The sequence below is a fragment of the Lissotriton helveticus genome, chromosome 6, assembly GCF_964261635.1.
Source record: "Lissotriton helveticus chromosome 6, aLisHel1.1, whole genome shotgun sequence".
NCBI classification, from domain to species: domain Eukaryota; kingdom Metazoa; phylum Chordata; class Amphibia; order Caudata; family Salamandridae; genus Lissotriton; species Lissotriton helveticus.
In genome coordinates this window covers 223290538-223306656 of record NC_136067.1, presented here as the reverse complement: position 1 = coordinate 223306656, position 16119 = coordinate 223290538, and the positions used below count along the sequence as shown (strand labels likewise).

General features: G+C 48.4%; 1 protein-coding gene across 1 annotated transcript in view; it reads left to right on the top strand.

Moving 5' to 3' along the window:
• Positions 1-16119, top strand: part of CLIC5 (chloride intracellular channel 5) — a 517917-nt gene that overhangs the window by 135123 nt on the left and 366675 nt on the right. The window lies entirely within an intron of this gene.

The window sequence follows — 16119 nt, the reverse complement described above, 5'->3', positions numbered from 1 at the left end:
GGCGTAGGAGATGATGTTGAGGTGGTGTTGGCGTGCGATGGCTGCGAGTGGGGCTCATGTAGACGTTGAAGAGGGTCGGGCTGAGAGAAGAACCTTGTGGTACGCCGCAGATGACTTCGGTGGCCTCGGATCTGAACGGAGGAAGGCGGACTCTCTGGGTTCTTCCGGTGAGGAACGAGATGATCCACTCCAGTGCTTTCTCTCGGATTCCGATGTTGCTGAGGCGCTTCACTAGGGTGCGGTGGCAGACCCTGTCGAACGCTGCGGAGAGGTCCAGGAGGATGAGGGCCGCTGTTTCCCCGTTGTCGATCAGGGTTCTGATGTCGTCGGTGGCTGCGATCAGGGCGGTCTCGGTGCTGTGGTTGGCCGAAATCCGGACTGCGAGTGGTCGAGGGATCTGTTCTTCTCGAGGAAGGCGGCAAGCTGTTTGTTGACGGTCTTCTCGATGCCCGTGGCCGGAAAAGGAAGGAGCGAGATGGGACGGTAGTTCTTGAGGTCGGTGGGGTCCGCCGTTGGTTTCTTCAGAAGGGTGGTCAGTTTGGCGTGCTTCCAGCTCTCCGGGAAGGTGGCGGTGCGGAAGGAGGAGTTGATGGTGTCTCGGAGATGGGGTGCGATGGTGGCGGCGGCTTTGTTGAAGACGTGGTGTGGGCACGGGTCGGTAGGTGATCCTGAGTGGATGGAGTTCATCGTGCGGGTGGTGTCTCAGGTGCTGATCGGGGTCCAGTTGCAGAGGGTGGTGGTGGCGGGCGTTGGTTCAGTGGTAGGGTGCGTGGTCTGTGAGTCGAAGCTGTTGTGTATGTCGGCGATCTTGCGGTGGAAGAACGAGGCGAGGGAGTCGCAGAGATCTTTCGTGGGAGTGATGTCGTTGGTTCCGGCGCTGGGGTTGGAGAACTCTTTGACGATGCTGAAGAGTGCCTTACTGTCGTGGGCGTTGTTGTCCAGTCGTTCTTTGAGTGCCGTCTTCTTGGTGGCGCGGATCAGTTGATGGTGTTTGCGGGTGGCGTGCTTGAGGACGGTCCAGTTGTCTGTGGTGTGGTCAAGCCGCCAGGCTTTCTCGAGGATGCGGCAGTTCTTCTTGGATTCCTTGAGTTAGTTGGTGAACCAGGGGGTTTTCTTGCTGCCGGGTCTGCTGGGAGGGTTCTTTAGTAGTGCGAGGTCGTCGGCGCAGGCGGTCAGCCACTTGGTGAGGTTGCTGGCTGCTACTTTGGGGTCTGTTGTGCTGGTGGGAGTGTTCTGGCTGAGGGAGGTGGTGAGCTGCTCAGCGGTGATCTTGCTCCAGCTGCGGCGGGGGACCCGTTGCGGGTGGTGGTGGGTCGTAGTTCTACTGAAGCTGAAGTGGACGCAGCTGTGATCTGTCCAGTGGAGTCCGGTGGCGTGGCTGAAGGAGACGTGCTTGCTGGATGAGAAGACGGGGTCAAGCGTGTGTCCGGCGTAGTGGGTGTAGGTGTCCACCAGTTGCTTGAGTCCGAGGTTGGCGAGGTTGTCTAGCAGGGCGGTGGTGTTTCTGTCGTTGTTGTTCTCCAGGTGGAAGTTGAGGTCCCCTAGGAGGATGTAGTCGGCGGAGGGAAGGGCTTGCGGGCTGATGAAGTCTGCGATGTCTTTGCTGAACTGCGTGCGCGGTCCCGGTGGTCTGTAGATGAGGGTGCCTCGGAGGGTGGTCTTGGGGTCGGTGTGTATCTGGAAGTGCAGGTGCTCGGCGGCGGAGAAGGTTTTGTCGGAGTTGGTCGAGATGCGGATGGTGTTTTTGTGTACGATGGCGATGCCTCCTCCCGTCTGGTTGACGCGGTCCTTCCGGGTGATCTTGTATCCGTCCGGGAGGGCCGTGGCGATGTCGGGTGCAGAGGAGGCGTTCATCCAGGTTTCGGTGAGGAAGGCGACGTCCGGTGCAGTTGCGTCGAGCAGGTCCCAGAGTTCCACGGCGTGCTTGTGGACGGAGCGGGTGTTCAGCAGGATGCACTTCAGGTGGTTGCTGTTAGTGTTGGTGTTGGCGGGGGCGGTGCGGGTCCGGTAGCAGGTGAAGCGGCAGGCTTTGCAGGCGAAGGGTCCGTTGGTGCGTCTCGGGGTGGGTCGGTAGCAGGCAGGGTTCCGGCCGGTATTGAGTGCGTTGAGGGTGGCGGCGTCGTAGGTATGTCGTGAAGTCTTGCATCGGCGGTGGGGACCAAGGTGTGGAAAAGTAAATTTTGCCATGTTCTGTGTCCCTACATGTCATCCATCATATGTTATATGTGCATGATTAATATGCATATGTTATTCCCCATGTTTGATTAAAGACGCAATTACAGTTGTGTCCACCTCTAGTATGGCAGTTTCCAGTTCTCGTGAATACTACGAATATCAGGCCTATGTAAAGCTACGTTGCCACGTTTCTCAGTGTGCACGTTATTCCATTGTAAAGTCCCCGTTTCTAGGCCTCAAAAGGGCCCGGACACCAGATTCAGCTCCTGTCTCCTGTCTCCTGAAGCCTCGCGGAGGAGTGATACAGCCCCCACCTGTATCCTCGACCCTTCACTTACTTCCTGCCTCGCAGTGCCCGGTTCAGCTTGGCCCTGCCTCTGAGTCTGCCAAGAGTATGTTATGATTCCAGATTATCAGTTCAGTCCTCTTCCTCTGCATTCCTGAAGCTACTGAACTGCATCAATAGTTTCCGTCATTGTCTAGCCTTTACGGCCCCATGTTAGAGAAATACTGTATTAATGGTCATTTAATATTCTTCATCACGCACTACATGTAGAATAATGCATGGTCCAGTCTTAGTGTCTGTTAGCCTTTCCCCTCCTGACTTCTAGTTTATATCAACATGTTCTCTAAACATCAGATACTAGATACTGTTTAGGTACATGTCGCCCTGACTCTCCAGACTTCAGTCTCTGCTCCTAGCACAGAGTTCGAAGCCCCCAGCTTCTCCTAGTGATACGTCATTGCCAGTTTGCGCGCACCATCAGGTTAGAGGTCCCGGCTCCTCAGGTAGCCCCCTCCATGGTTTCCGCCCCATTCATGACATATTCTGTTACGTTTGCATCACATGTCTGTGTATACGCCCTGTTACACCTCTTTTCACCCTTATCTTTCGCGACTGCTACGCGTCACGCCTATTGCTCCACCCACTGCTACGCCTATTGCAATGTAATGCTATGTGTTTGCGTTATGTATATATGCTCATGTACTGTTATTAAAAGTTAGCCGTCATTCCCGATCCTGTCCCCGGCAGCTGCCATCCTATTCCCGTGCAGGTCGTCCTGTTCCTGTCCTTATGCTGTATTAAACCTGCAAAACTCCTACTACCTCGAATCTTGACTCTTATTTATTGAGCTATCTGTTATTCATTTATACATGCAAAAAGAGAGGTATTATTTATTTATTTACCACATAATGGCGCCCGAATAGGGACTTGCCCTTTCCCCACGCGTCGGTGAAGCCACACCGACCCCCTGACCCTCTGCAGTCGTGACGGAACTCTTCTGCGCACCGGCAGATATTTCTGCTTCAAGTATCCCTCAGGCCCACGGAGGAGACGGAGGAGGCGGTCCAGCATCCAGACGAGACGGTGGAGGAACGCGGCGAGTCCCGACCAGAGCCCAAGCCGAGAGTCCAAGGTCCGAGGTATCCGGCGGTCCACCCGTAACTGAAGTCCGAAGTTCGTCGTCCGTCGTCGAAGCAGTCCAGTCCGATCCGAGGCCTTCCGTTCTTGCTGCCCGGTGAGTACCGTCGCTGGGGTAGTATCTAGACAGGGTCAATCTAAATTGACTCTGGTCCGTGGGTTGGTGGTACACAGACCCACAAACGAAGTGTTCACCTAGGTGGATACGGGTCTTGATGCGTCCCTTTATGGGACCGGTATGTTCCGTACTGTTTCAGCAGTGCATCCAGTAACTCTAGTCTGTTCCGTTCTCGAGAAATTCTTGTGTTTCTGTTCTCAGTATTCCAGGTAATATTCTGTCCGAACTGTTATGTTATGATGTTCTTCATGTATTTTAATGTCGTGGTATGAATGGGGAATAAGTATCGTGTTCATTGTGTATTGTATTGTGTCTAGATTACAGTCCAGTCATGCCCTTGTTTTCTAAGTTACGTCAGTTAAAAACTAGAAAGGGTCTGCTGGAAGCAGCAGTTCCAGTTCCGCCTAGGGACAGTCCAGGTCATTTTATGTATCAGAAGCATGGCATAAGTGCCATATTATATCTAGATTTATGGGTAGATTATACCAAACAGTTAGAAGAAAAGTATAGATGGCCCGTATCAGGCACATGGGATGCCGAGTGCATCATGAGAGTAGAAGAGGCATTATGGAAAAAGAAAGCCAGACAGTCACAGAAAGATGCCATCGAGTTATGGCGCAAAGAATCTTATAAAAGAACCGAAAAAGAAATCAGAAAGTCAGAATTAAGTAGAGAATCCTCAGAACGAGCACAAGAAAAAGAGTTAATCGAGATAGGTGAACGAATTAGAACTGAACAATCAGAGAGACAGAGGAATGCCCTTATTAAGGGTATGTATCCTCTCCTTGCCGAGGGCTTGCCAAAAGCGACCCCGGAGGCATCCAGTAACTTTCCGCCACCATTAGTTCCGACCAAGCTACGTCACAAACAGACCGCAGCTGATATTTTCATTTCGTCCTATTTGGACGACACAGTCCCAGAATATGCAAATCCTGTTCGCGCTCCGCCAGTCCCTGTAAATCAGGCACTTCCCGCTCCTCCAGACACCGGAGTACCTGTTACGGTACCCCCGGTCCAGCCCGCCATACAAGTCCAGCCTACATTTCCATTTTCCACTCTGCCAGGACGAAGAGCATCAGTAGACGACTCTAGTTTAGGGGCCGCAGGGGGAGGTCCTCCTCAGACCCCGCCGCCACATAAGCGTTTAACAACAGCCGAATTACATATGCAAGCGTCACAGCGTACGCCCAGACATCAGTCTGTAGCAGAAATAAGAAAAGCCCTTAATGAATGCGGCTATGATCCAGTCCCAGGAGAGGATAATATGGTTTTATATTCATTACGTGTAAGAAGGGTGGCCGAGTATCTAGTCACCCTACCGAATATGAAAGAAGACCTAGACAGAATATATCGTTTCATCCGTACGGGGGATGATCCAGAAAGCATTGGCGAGGCCATGTCTCAAAGGAAAGCTGAGACCCAGCTCATGATATTAAAGTTTCTGATCAATTGTCTAATAAGAGAACAAGATTACCCGTCGAAAGATCAAGCCGAAATGAGAACCCTGACAAAGTGGAGTGATAATATAGCCGAGGGTAAGCACAGAACCATGAGTGCTATGGAAAGTATGTACAAGAAAATTCGTAAAGAAATAATAAGGTTACACGATCAACGTAAAGCAGCACAAGTAAGCGAGAAAGAAAGTAACTCTGATACTGAAGAGGTAGAGGACGAGAATCCCGACAGAATAGCGTATGTAGGAAAATCTAGATTTCCAGATCGCCATTTACGCCTAGAACACAAGTCTACTTTCCATCATCCAGCACCAGAACAAGGTTCTCTAGAACAAGTATTTCAAGCTACCGATCACATTCTGAAATCACGAATCGGTTACAGTGAGTTGAGTACCATGCATGAACAAGAACTAGTCCGATCAGCAGTCCGATGGATTACTGATTCTACCACTTTTCCAGACGAAATAGTGGCACAAATGTTTCTGAAAATGCCCCCAGCCGAGCAACGACTGGCGGGTATGTATATGATTCAGCACCTCATTACATTGTATGAGGGTCAGCACTCTGATCCAGGCCCGTTACATGATATCCTGAACGAGTTACTCCAGTATAGATGGAAAGGTTTAGGTACCGATTTAATTAGTGTCGTTCTAGAACAGCGTCACAAATATAGAACGTTTTTGAATCCGCATTTTGTTCATGTCTCACCCCCAGAAAGTAAACCATTTTACGTGGAGAGACAGAATCCGTTACGAGAAGTCCACCCAGTTAGAGGAACGGGTGGCGAACTAGAACGAGTGTTTGTTTACACTCCGATTACAAAGATGGAACTCCTAGAGATGAAGAAATTAATTCCCTGTCATGATAAAGATCCAGCAGGGTTCCACCGAGAATTAAAAGACATGCTCCGTATGGGAGAATACACGTATCCAGATATAATTAAAATGTTAAAGGTTCTGCTGCCCGCAGGGGTGTATGAAAAGCTCAAGGAAAAAGAATGGGAGGTGGGAGAGAAAAAGATCGATTGGGCAGTTCTAGAAGCTGAAGATAAGGCACGAGTACCAGGTACCGGTCTTGGAGCGAAATGTAAAGAATTACCTGAATTGTTGATTCAAGTTTTACCCAGATTGTTAACAACGAAAAAGGAAGACTGGGATGCAATCTCAGCCTGTAAACAGAAACAAGACGAAGACATTAGTGATTTTTATTCTAGATTTGAGAAATGTTTTAGCATCAACAGTGGTCTCAAGACAAGTAGTGAGTCATACCCTCATCTTTTTGTTACTAAATTAGTCGAGAATTCAAGTCCACCAATTAAAAATCGAGTTTTGAAAGTCGAAAGTACCTGGCAAGCTAATACCCCGTCCCAGATGTTACAGATGCTCCAATACCACCAGAATAGAATCAGGTAAGAGCAAGACCACGAAAGGAAACGTATGAAAGACACGAAAATGAAAGTACTAGTTGCACAATCTGTTCCTCAAGACAGTCAGAAGAGGGGTCCAAATCAAGCCAGTCATCCTACAGCTCCCGTTAAAGGGAACTGCAATTATTGTAAACAGCCAGGTCATTTTATAAATGAGTGTGCAGTTCTGAAACATAACATAGCTACTGGTAAGACTAAAGAAAGACCACGTCCGCCTAGACAAGAACAAGTTTCACAGATTCCTCAGCCACAGAATGCACCACAGACAGTTACAGCACCGCAGCCCATCGCTGCAACACAGCATGTTACACAGCAGATGTACCAGTATGCACAGTCCGAGTATCCAGAGTATCAACCGTATTCATGAAACAGCCTAGAGAGGGAGGTAGGCTTGCCTCTCATCGAGATACCTGTAGATCAAGAAGGTCCCTATGTTCACAGTCAAGTACTAGGGAAAGATAGAAAGTTTTTGATTGATACAGGGGCAAGTAGGACCACAATTAGCCATGCCGAAGTTCCAGGGGCTCCGCTCTCAGGCTCAAGAAATGTTTCCCTTGGATTTTCAGGAAAACCTATTGTAAATGAAATATCAAAGCCAGTTACTCTAGAAGTAGGTCCATTGTCCCGTACTACTGATCTGTTACTTACTAAGTCATGTCCAGAAAATTTATTAGGCATTAAAACACTGAAAGAATTAGGTGCAGTTATATGCTGTTCCCCAGAGGGAATACGTCTGTTCCTACGTGACTTTAAGGGTCACTATGTATTACGAGATTTTGATCCCAGATTGTCTAATGTTCCGCAGCATTTATGGGCGCAAGGTCCAACTGATGTAGGTTACATGCAAATCACACCCCATCGTGTGACTCTCAAGCCAGGTGTAGTGTTACCACGAATCAGACAGTACAGATTGCCACCTGAGGCTGTAGCAGCCTTATCCAAAATTATTGACGAGCTCATCGCTCAAGGAGTAGTTGTAGAAACTGACTCCAATGTATGCAATTCTCCGATCATTCCAGTCATGAAACGTACTGATCCAAATGCACCCCCAGTATATCGATTAGTGATTGACCTACGAGAACTTAATAAATGTATTATTCCCCAGTATCCAGTTGTCCCAGATATCTCTTCCCTGTTGACAGCCATTGATTCCGAAGCCTCATTCTTCACTGTCATAGACCTCAAGAACGCGTTTTTCAGTGTTCCCATTCATCCAGACAGCCAGTTTCTTTTCGGATTCTGTTTAAATGGAAGAAGCTATATGTTCACACGAGCTCCTCAAGGTTTCACAGAAAGTCCTAGTATTTACAGTCAAGCACTCAAGAGACAACTAGACAACATTCACATGCCAACTGACACTGCCCTGCTCCAGTATGTCGATGATCTACTGATCACAGCCCGTTCTGAACGTGCTTGCGAGCGAGCATCCCTTACAGTCTTGTATTTCCTAGCCGAGATGGGGCACAAGGTGTCCCCTTCTAAGCTTCAATTCTGTGTCCAGCAAGTGGTCTACTTAGGACACTTACTGTCCAAGAGGGGTAGGCAGTTGACACCAGACCGTATCCAGTTAATAGCGAGTCTTCCTCAGCCCAAGACCCAGAAGGAGGTACGTGCTTTTATCGGCCTCACTTCTTATTGCCGACAATGGATTCCTCAGTATGCATTTCTAGCCAAGCCACTGATACAGTTAACGACACAGGAGGCAGCCGTATCGACTGTCCTCCCTTGGACATCTGAACATACACTCAGTTTCAATGAGTTAAAGAAAGCTTTATGCCAAGCTCCAGTTCTAGCTACACCAAACTACAGTAAGCCTTTTACACTTTTCGTCACAGAACGCGAAGGTACAGCATTATCTGTTCTCACACAAGATCAAGCAGGACAATACAAGCCATGTGCTTATTTTTCGAGCACATTAGATCCTGTAGCCCAGGCTCTGCCTGCGTGCCTCAAGTCAGTTGCAGCCACAGCACTAGCTATCAGACAAAGTGATTCCATAGTCTTAGGACACTCCCTGACAGTACAAGTTCCACACTCCGTGGAAGTTCTTTTAAACCGAACACAGACTCAGCATTTGACAATTGCACGTTTAACAGGTTATGAATTGACACTGTTCCAGCCACACATAGAAATCAGACGCTGCAACGTTTTAAATCCTGCTACATTGTTACCATCAGTTACTTCGAATTCTGCCACACATGACTGTGTGGAAGTAGTTAACATTACGACAAAGCCAAGACAAGATCTGACAGATATTCCGTTACCAGATCCCGACCTGACACTTTATGTGGATGGTTCATGTATGAGAACAAGTACAGGAGAACTAGTCGCCGCGTATGCAGTGACTACCGACACCGAAGTTATTGAAACACACCGTATTGACACCCTGTCCGCTCAAGCAGCAGAGCTAGTTGCTCTGACACAAGCCTGCCTACACTCCAAGAACTTGAAAGTTAATGTTTACACAGATTCGCGCTACGCATTTGGAGTCGTACACGACTTTGGAGTGCTTTGGCAAGAGAGAGGTTTCATGACTTCTCATGGAACCAAGATTCAGCATGGTCTCCTTATTCAAGCTCTGTTAGATGCCATACATTTACCGACATCCATTGCTATCATGAAGTGCAAAGCACATACGAAAGTTACTGACACTATTTCTCAAGGTAACAATCTAGCAGATCGCACAGCCAAGCTTACAGCACAGACTCCAGACATTCCAGTTAATCCGACACAGACACACACTCCAGATCCGACTACATGTATGACAGTTAAGGACCCTACACAAGATGTCATAGATATCCAGTTACATGCTACTCCTGAAGAAATCAAGAAATGGTCCGAACAAGGAGGGGTCCAGACAGATCAAGGATGGTTAACGAAGGGTAGAGCCACATGGTTTCTCCCCGACTCTATGGTTCAAGTCATTATCAATACCGCACATAGTCCAGCACATTTAGGAGAAAAAGCTATGCTAGACAGTATCCAGAACATTTGGTTCAACAAGCATTTACGAGCTGCAGCCAAGCAGAAAGTCCGTACCTGTATGATATGTTGTCAGTTTAATCCAGGTAAAAGTGTCCCGGTGGAACAAGGGGGATTCCAGCCTCCTGACCACCCTTTTGAAGTCCTCCAGATGGATTATATTCAGATGGAGCGATGTCGAGGTTTCAAGTATGTCCTTGTAGTTGTATGCGCCTTGTCCAGGTGGACAGAAGCATATCCAGTCCCAGATTACACAGCCGCGACCACTGCCAAGCAGTTAGTTCGTGAGTTCTTCCCCCGTTATGGACTCCCTAGGCTCGTATATTCTGATAACGGCCAGCCATTCTCATCTGAGTTAATGAAGCATGTTTCCCTTTTGTTAGGATACCAGTGGAAGTTCCATTGTGTACGCCATCCTGAAGCAGCAGGTCTCGTAGAGAGACATAACCAGACCCTGAAAATCCGCGTCGCTAAAGTATGTAAAGAGAAAGGTGTGGACGGGCTAGTAGCTCTGCCAGTTGCCTTGTTTTATATGCGCATGGTCGCACATTCCAGATCAGGTCTGTCCCCGTATGAGGTCGTTTTCGGCCGCCCCCCTAACATGTGGGGTACTCCTAGACCCCGAAGTATTACCGATGTTTCAAGTAATATGCTGACAGATTACCTAGCTTCCTTGATGTCTGCCCTCAACTCTTGTCGTTCACAGGTTGCCGCCGCATTTCCAGACAACACCGAGGTGGCACCGCATGAAATCGTTCCAGGGTCCATGGTCCTTGTCCGAAATTTTGACCGCTCAAGTCCGCTGGAGCCACGCTGGAAGGAGCCCCGACAGGTCCTCCTCGCCACCCGTACAGCCGTGAAGTTGGAGGGTCGCAAAGGCTGGGTGCACCTTTCACATATAAAGAAGTTTTATGGACTGAAACCCGTCTCAAAGAACATTTCCCAGGATTTGAAGGATTGCCAAAATATTGTTCTCAAGGACTGTCCCGCAAAAGACATTGCTACAAACCCTCCCCTGTTAGAGAAAACTCCGCAGCAGGAGTATAAGTTGAAACTCCGGTCTAGTAAAATAAGTCAGCCAGTTTGATTGTCTAAGTCCTCCCCTAGGTGAAACGGTTAGACTGTTTCTGACATGTATAAAATAGACCCCCATAGTGAGAGAGTTAGTCAAAACTCAATCCGATGTATCATTTTTCTAAGTTTCATATTATTTCTCAGCATTATGATTTCCTGCACCAGTTATGCATTTTACCTGTGTTTCCCAGTTTCTCATGTAAATACGTCTTCTAATGCTACAGTAGACACACGTTTAGTGATCTACCTCCTCATGAACTCTCTTACCGCCTCGCTATGCGAAATAATTCTTTTATCCGCATGTTACATTATTCACACCAGACCAGCAATGCCACTAATTGTTGGGTGTGTGGTCGACTCCCCCCTTTCCAGACACCGAAGGGAGTTCTGCCACTTTTTTCTTATCCTTTTTCACATAATGGTTCGTGTGGAGCATGGTCCACGTTAACGTCATCCTCAACAGATATGTCTTTTCTTAACAGTACATGTTTTCCAGACAAGCAAGGTCTTCCCCACAGAATCGGGTTAGATCTAGAAAATGAAGTGTACAATTTAGGTAATTATTCTTCGAATTTCATGGTCCTGAATGTTCAGTCTGATACTACTCCAGATTTACCTGCAATTTCAGTACTACCAGTCAAAGGCGAATTATGTGTCCGAAATTATGGTTCCGTACACGTAGGTCATAGTGATTGTACTACTATTGTCAAGTATAGTGACAGTGGGAAATCTATTTTCAAAGCTTCACGTCATTCTTATTTTATTTGTGGTCAGACCGCATATGTTCGTCTGCCCCTCGATTGGGAGGGAACCTGTTACATTGCCTTCCTACTGCCACCAGTTTTCCTAGCCCCATCTGATTATCATAGAAACACACATCTAGTACACGTTAGACATAGAAGGGAGTCCCCCATTGTCGATTATACTGAAACTGCCCTAGAACAGTATACAGATTTCAACAGAGGTTTCTTTTTCTTTATAGGACCTATCCAGAATTGTAAGCTAATCCGTAGGTTAACCAGAACCCTTGAAGCTGTAGTCAATGAGACTGCCTCTGCTCTAGGTAACTTAACCGAAGAGCAATCTGCTATGAGATTTGTCGTTTTACAGAATCGTCTCGTCCTTGACGTCATACTGGCCGATAGGGGCGGGGCCTGTAGAGTCATCGGATCTAGTTGCTGCATTTTCATTCCAAATAACGCGCCGTCTGTTTATTCAGCTATAACCAGACTCCATAAAATTGCCCATCTGTTACACCAAGATCCAGGCACCTGGACATGGTCCGGTTGGTTCTGGAATATAATTTCCGCCTGGGGATGGAAAGTCTTGTCCTTTCTAGGTATTGCAGTAGCGATCATATTCAGCTGCTGCCTCTGTATACAATGTGGCCCTGCGATTTGCGGCATTTGTGCTACCTCTTGTATTCCTAGTCCCAAGCCCCGTTCTAAATCCCGTTCCAAGACAATTCGAGACGAGCAAATGATACTGTATGAAATGATAGATGGTATCATGAATATTGATGTTTCCTGATGAAACGTAGTGACAAGGAGGGAATGTGGAAAAGTAAATTTTGCCATGTTCTGTGTCCCTACATGTCATCCATCATATGTTATATGTGCATGATTAATATGCATATGTTATTCCCCATGTTTGATTAAAGACGCAATTACAGTTGTGTCCACCTCTAGTATGGCAGTTTCCAGTTCTCGTGAATACTACGAATATCAGGCCTATGTAAAGCTACGTTGCCACGTTTCTCAGTGTGCACGTTATTCCATTGTAAAGTCCCCGTTTCTAGGCCTCAAAAGGGCCCGGACACCAGATTCAGCTCCTGTCTCCTGTCTCCTGAAGCCTCGCGGAGGAGTGATACAGCCCCCACCTGTATCCTCGACCCTTCACTTACTTCCTGCCTCGCAGTGCCCGGTTCAGCTTGGCCCTGCCTCTGAGTCTGCCAAGAGTATGTTATGATTCCAGATTATCAGTTCAGTCCTCTTCCTCTGCATTCCTGAAGCTACTGAACTGCATCAATAGTTTCCGTCATTGTCTAGCCTTTACGGCCCCATGTTAGAGAAATACTGTATTAATGGTCATTTAATATTCTTCATCACGCACTACATGTAGAATAATGCATGGTCCAGTCTTAGTGTCTGTTAGCCTTTCCCCTCCTGACTTCTAGTTTATATCAACATGTTCTCTAAACATCAGATACTAGATACTGTTTAGGTACATGTCGCCCTGACTCTCCAGACTTCAGTCTCTGCTCCTAGCACAGAGTTCGAAGCCCCCAGCTTCTCCTAGTGATACGTCATTGCCAGTTTGCGCGCACCATCAGGTTAGAGGTCCCGGCTCCTCAGGTAGCCCCCTCCATGGTTTCCGCCCCATTCATGACATATTCTGTTACGTTTGCATCACATGTCTGTGTATACGCCCTGTTACACCTCTTTTCACCCTTATCTTTCGCGACTGCTACGCGTCACGCCTATTGCTCCACCCACTGCTACGCCTATTGCAATGTAATGCTATGTGTTTGCGTTATGTATATATGCTCATGTACTGTTATTAAAAGTTAGCCGTCATTCCCGATCCTGTCCCCGGCAGCTGCCATCCTATTCCCGTGCAGGTCGTCCTGTTCCTGTCCTTATGCTGTATTAAACCTGCAAAACTCCTACTACCTCGAATCTTGACTCTTATTTATTGAGCTATCTGTTATTCATTTATACATGCAAAAAGAGAGGTATTATTTATTTATTTACCACAAAGGGACCTGGCGCTGGGCGCGGTCCAGGCGCGGACGGGCACAGACGGGCTTACCTTTGGCGTGCCTTCGGCGCACAATCGGCGCGCCCGCTGCGCGTCACCGCTGCGCGTGCGCACGGTCGCCATTTATGGCGAAGGGCGAGGGAGGGGGGAGCAGCTGGGAGGCGGGTGCGGGGAGGGCACAGAAGGAAAGGGGGCGTGTCCGCACTCACGGTGGCAGGAAGCGGGGAGCGGGGCGGGTGGGCGCAGGGGGCACTGCAGGGGAAAACTGCACAGGGGGGGCAGAAAACACAGGCAAAAGGTACAAAAAAGGTACAAAATTACTATTAAACTACAAAACAGAACAGTACATGCGGGAGACAACAACGAGCGACGGCAGGGGGCGTGGTCAGCAGGAGGGCTCAGCGAGGCTGAGAGCAGTGGCAGGCGGGGAGCACACGCGACAGCTGGTGGCCGTGCGGCGCGGGGGTGTCCTAAGAATAGGTCACACTCACCTGTGCCGCACGATCACCATTTATGGCCAAGTGCGAGGGAGGGGGGAGCAGCTGGGAGGCGGGAGCGGGGAGGGCACAGAAGGAAAAGGGGCGTGTCCGCACTCACGGTGGCGGGAAGCGGGGAGCGGGGCGGGTGGGCGCAGGGGGCACTGCAGGGGAAAACTGCACAGGGGGGCAGAAAACAGGCAAAAGGTACAAAAAAGGTACAAAATTACTATTAAACTACAAAACAGAACAGTACATGCGGGAGACAACAACGAGCGACGGCGGGGGGCGTGGTCAGCAGGAGGGCTCAGCGAGGCTGAGAGCAGCGGCAGGCGGGGAGCACACGCGACAGCTGGTGGCCGTGCGGCGCGGGGGTGTCCTAAGAATAGGTCACCTATTTATCTCTTTGATTGACTAGCTTCCATGCTTTGTCAGCTCGCTTGTAGCAAACTACTGTTTAGGTTCCACCTGCACAGCACTTGCGCTGTACTTGAGAAATCTATTGTTTTTAATATAAACTTAAAAGAGACTTACATCCTGTCTCCTCTCTTTCCTGGCTACTCATTGGTTCCTGTGTGTGCTACTTAATTTTTCTCAGTTTCTATTGGCTTTAGCATATTTTGATGCATTTACCAATGCTTGTTTCTTGTCAACTTCTCTTATCAGTTGCCCGTAGCCGAAATACTGTTAACATCTGCTTTGGTGGATCAATTTTTTTCATAAAAACAGCTCTTTATTCATCACATAGGCGAAACCGATGTGTTACCAATGCTTGTTTCTTTTTGTTTAAGTTTTCCATCAGTGGCATAGAAAGGCCCCCGCAGCCCAAGCAGTGCGGGGGAGGACCCCGAGCTCCAAGGGGCTCCCTCAGAACAGTACCCTGGCCTGAGAGCTCTTGAATGAGTCCGGAGGGGGCCCCTCTATGTACTTAGCAGGGAGGTCCCTCAAGTTTCGTTACGCCACTGCACTCCATGAGAGCGCATGTGTTTTCTGGCTGTCTCCCTCATGTGCTATTCTCCCCCATATATGTTGCTTTCTTGTCCATGTGCTCACTCCCACCGATGTCTCTCGCTTGTGCACTTCTCCACCCTATGGTCCGCCTTGCTGACTTCCGCCTGTGTCTTTCTCCCTTTGGCCCAATTCTCTCACTCATATTGCTTGTTCCCCCCTTTCTTTCCCCCTACCAGCCATGTTGTTTGTCTATCCACCTGCCGTGGTGCTTCACTCCCCCCAACCCTCATCTGTTTTAATTTTCTATAAAGTGCTTTCACACTGCTTTTTATTTAGCATCCACTCCATCTTGGATCGGTAAATAAAAAGACAAAAAAAAACAGTGTCTTTTTGTAGGTGCAGGCATGCATTTTTAACGGATGTACCTATAAAATGACACAGTGGTTAAATCATTGGTCCTTTTTAGGGCTCGACTTGCCAATGCGCTTGCGCATTGCTGGCGAGACATATAGATGGCCACCAGCAAATCCTACCAAGAGGTTTTGGAGTGCGAATTATGCCCAGTGCATGTGAGGCATTCAAACGCGAAGCTTCGCCAGTGCGCACTCGGCCTCACTTCCTATCTTACTTTCATTATCGCTCACACCCCATATGCTCTCTCGTTCCCTCCCACCCTTCCGACTTCAAATGAACGCCGCTCCCCTGCTCCACCATTCGTCTGCCTCGCATCGGACTTCAAAGCTTCCGCTCCCCAGCCCGCCGCATCAGTGCCTCGCATCGGACTTCAAAGCCGCTCCTCCCCACCACAGATAGTAATATGCCACAGCTTTACAGATAGTTTTCAGTTTCTTTTTGTACTGTTGCAATACTCCTTTGCTTTTAATAAAAACCTTTCGCTCCAAACATGCATTTTACGTACAAACTACCGCTAGCATTCCTCACCATTTTTCCCCATATGCTCGTTCCCTCCCACCCTTCCGACTTCAAATGAACGCCGCTCCCCTGTTCCACCATTTGTCTGCCTCGCATCGGACTTCAAAGCTGCCGCTCTCCAGCCCGCCGCATCAGTGCCTCGCATCGGACTTCAAAGCCACTCCTCCCCCCCCACAGATAGTAATATGCCACAGCTTTACAGATAGTTTTCAGTTTCCTTTTTTTTTTACCTTTGCAATACTCCTTTGCTTTTATTAAAAATCTTTCGCTCCAAACATTCATTTCACGTACAAACTACCGCTAGCGTTCCTCACCATTTTTCCCTGCTTTACATACTACGCTTTATA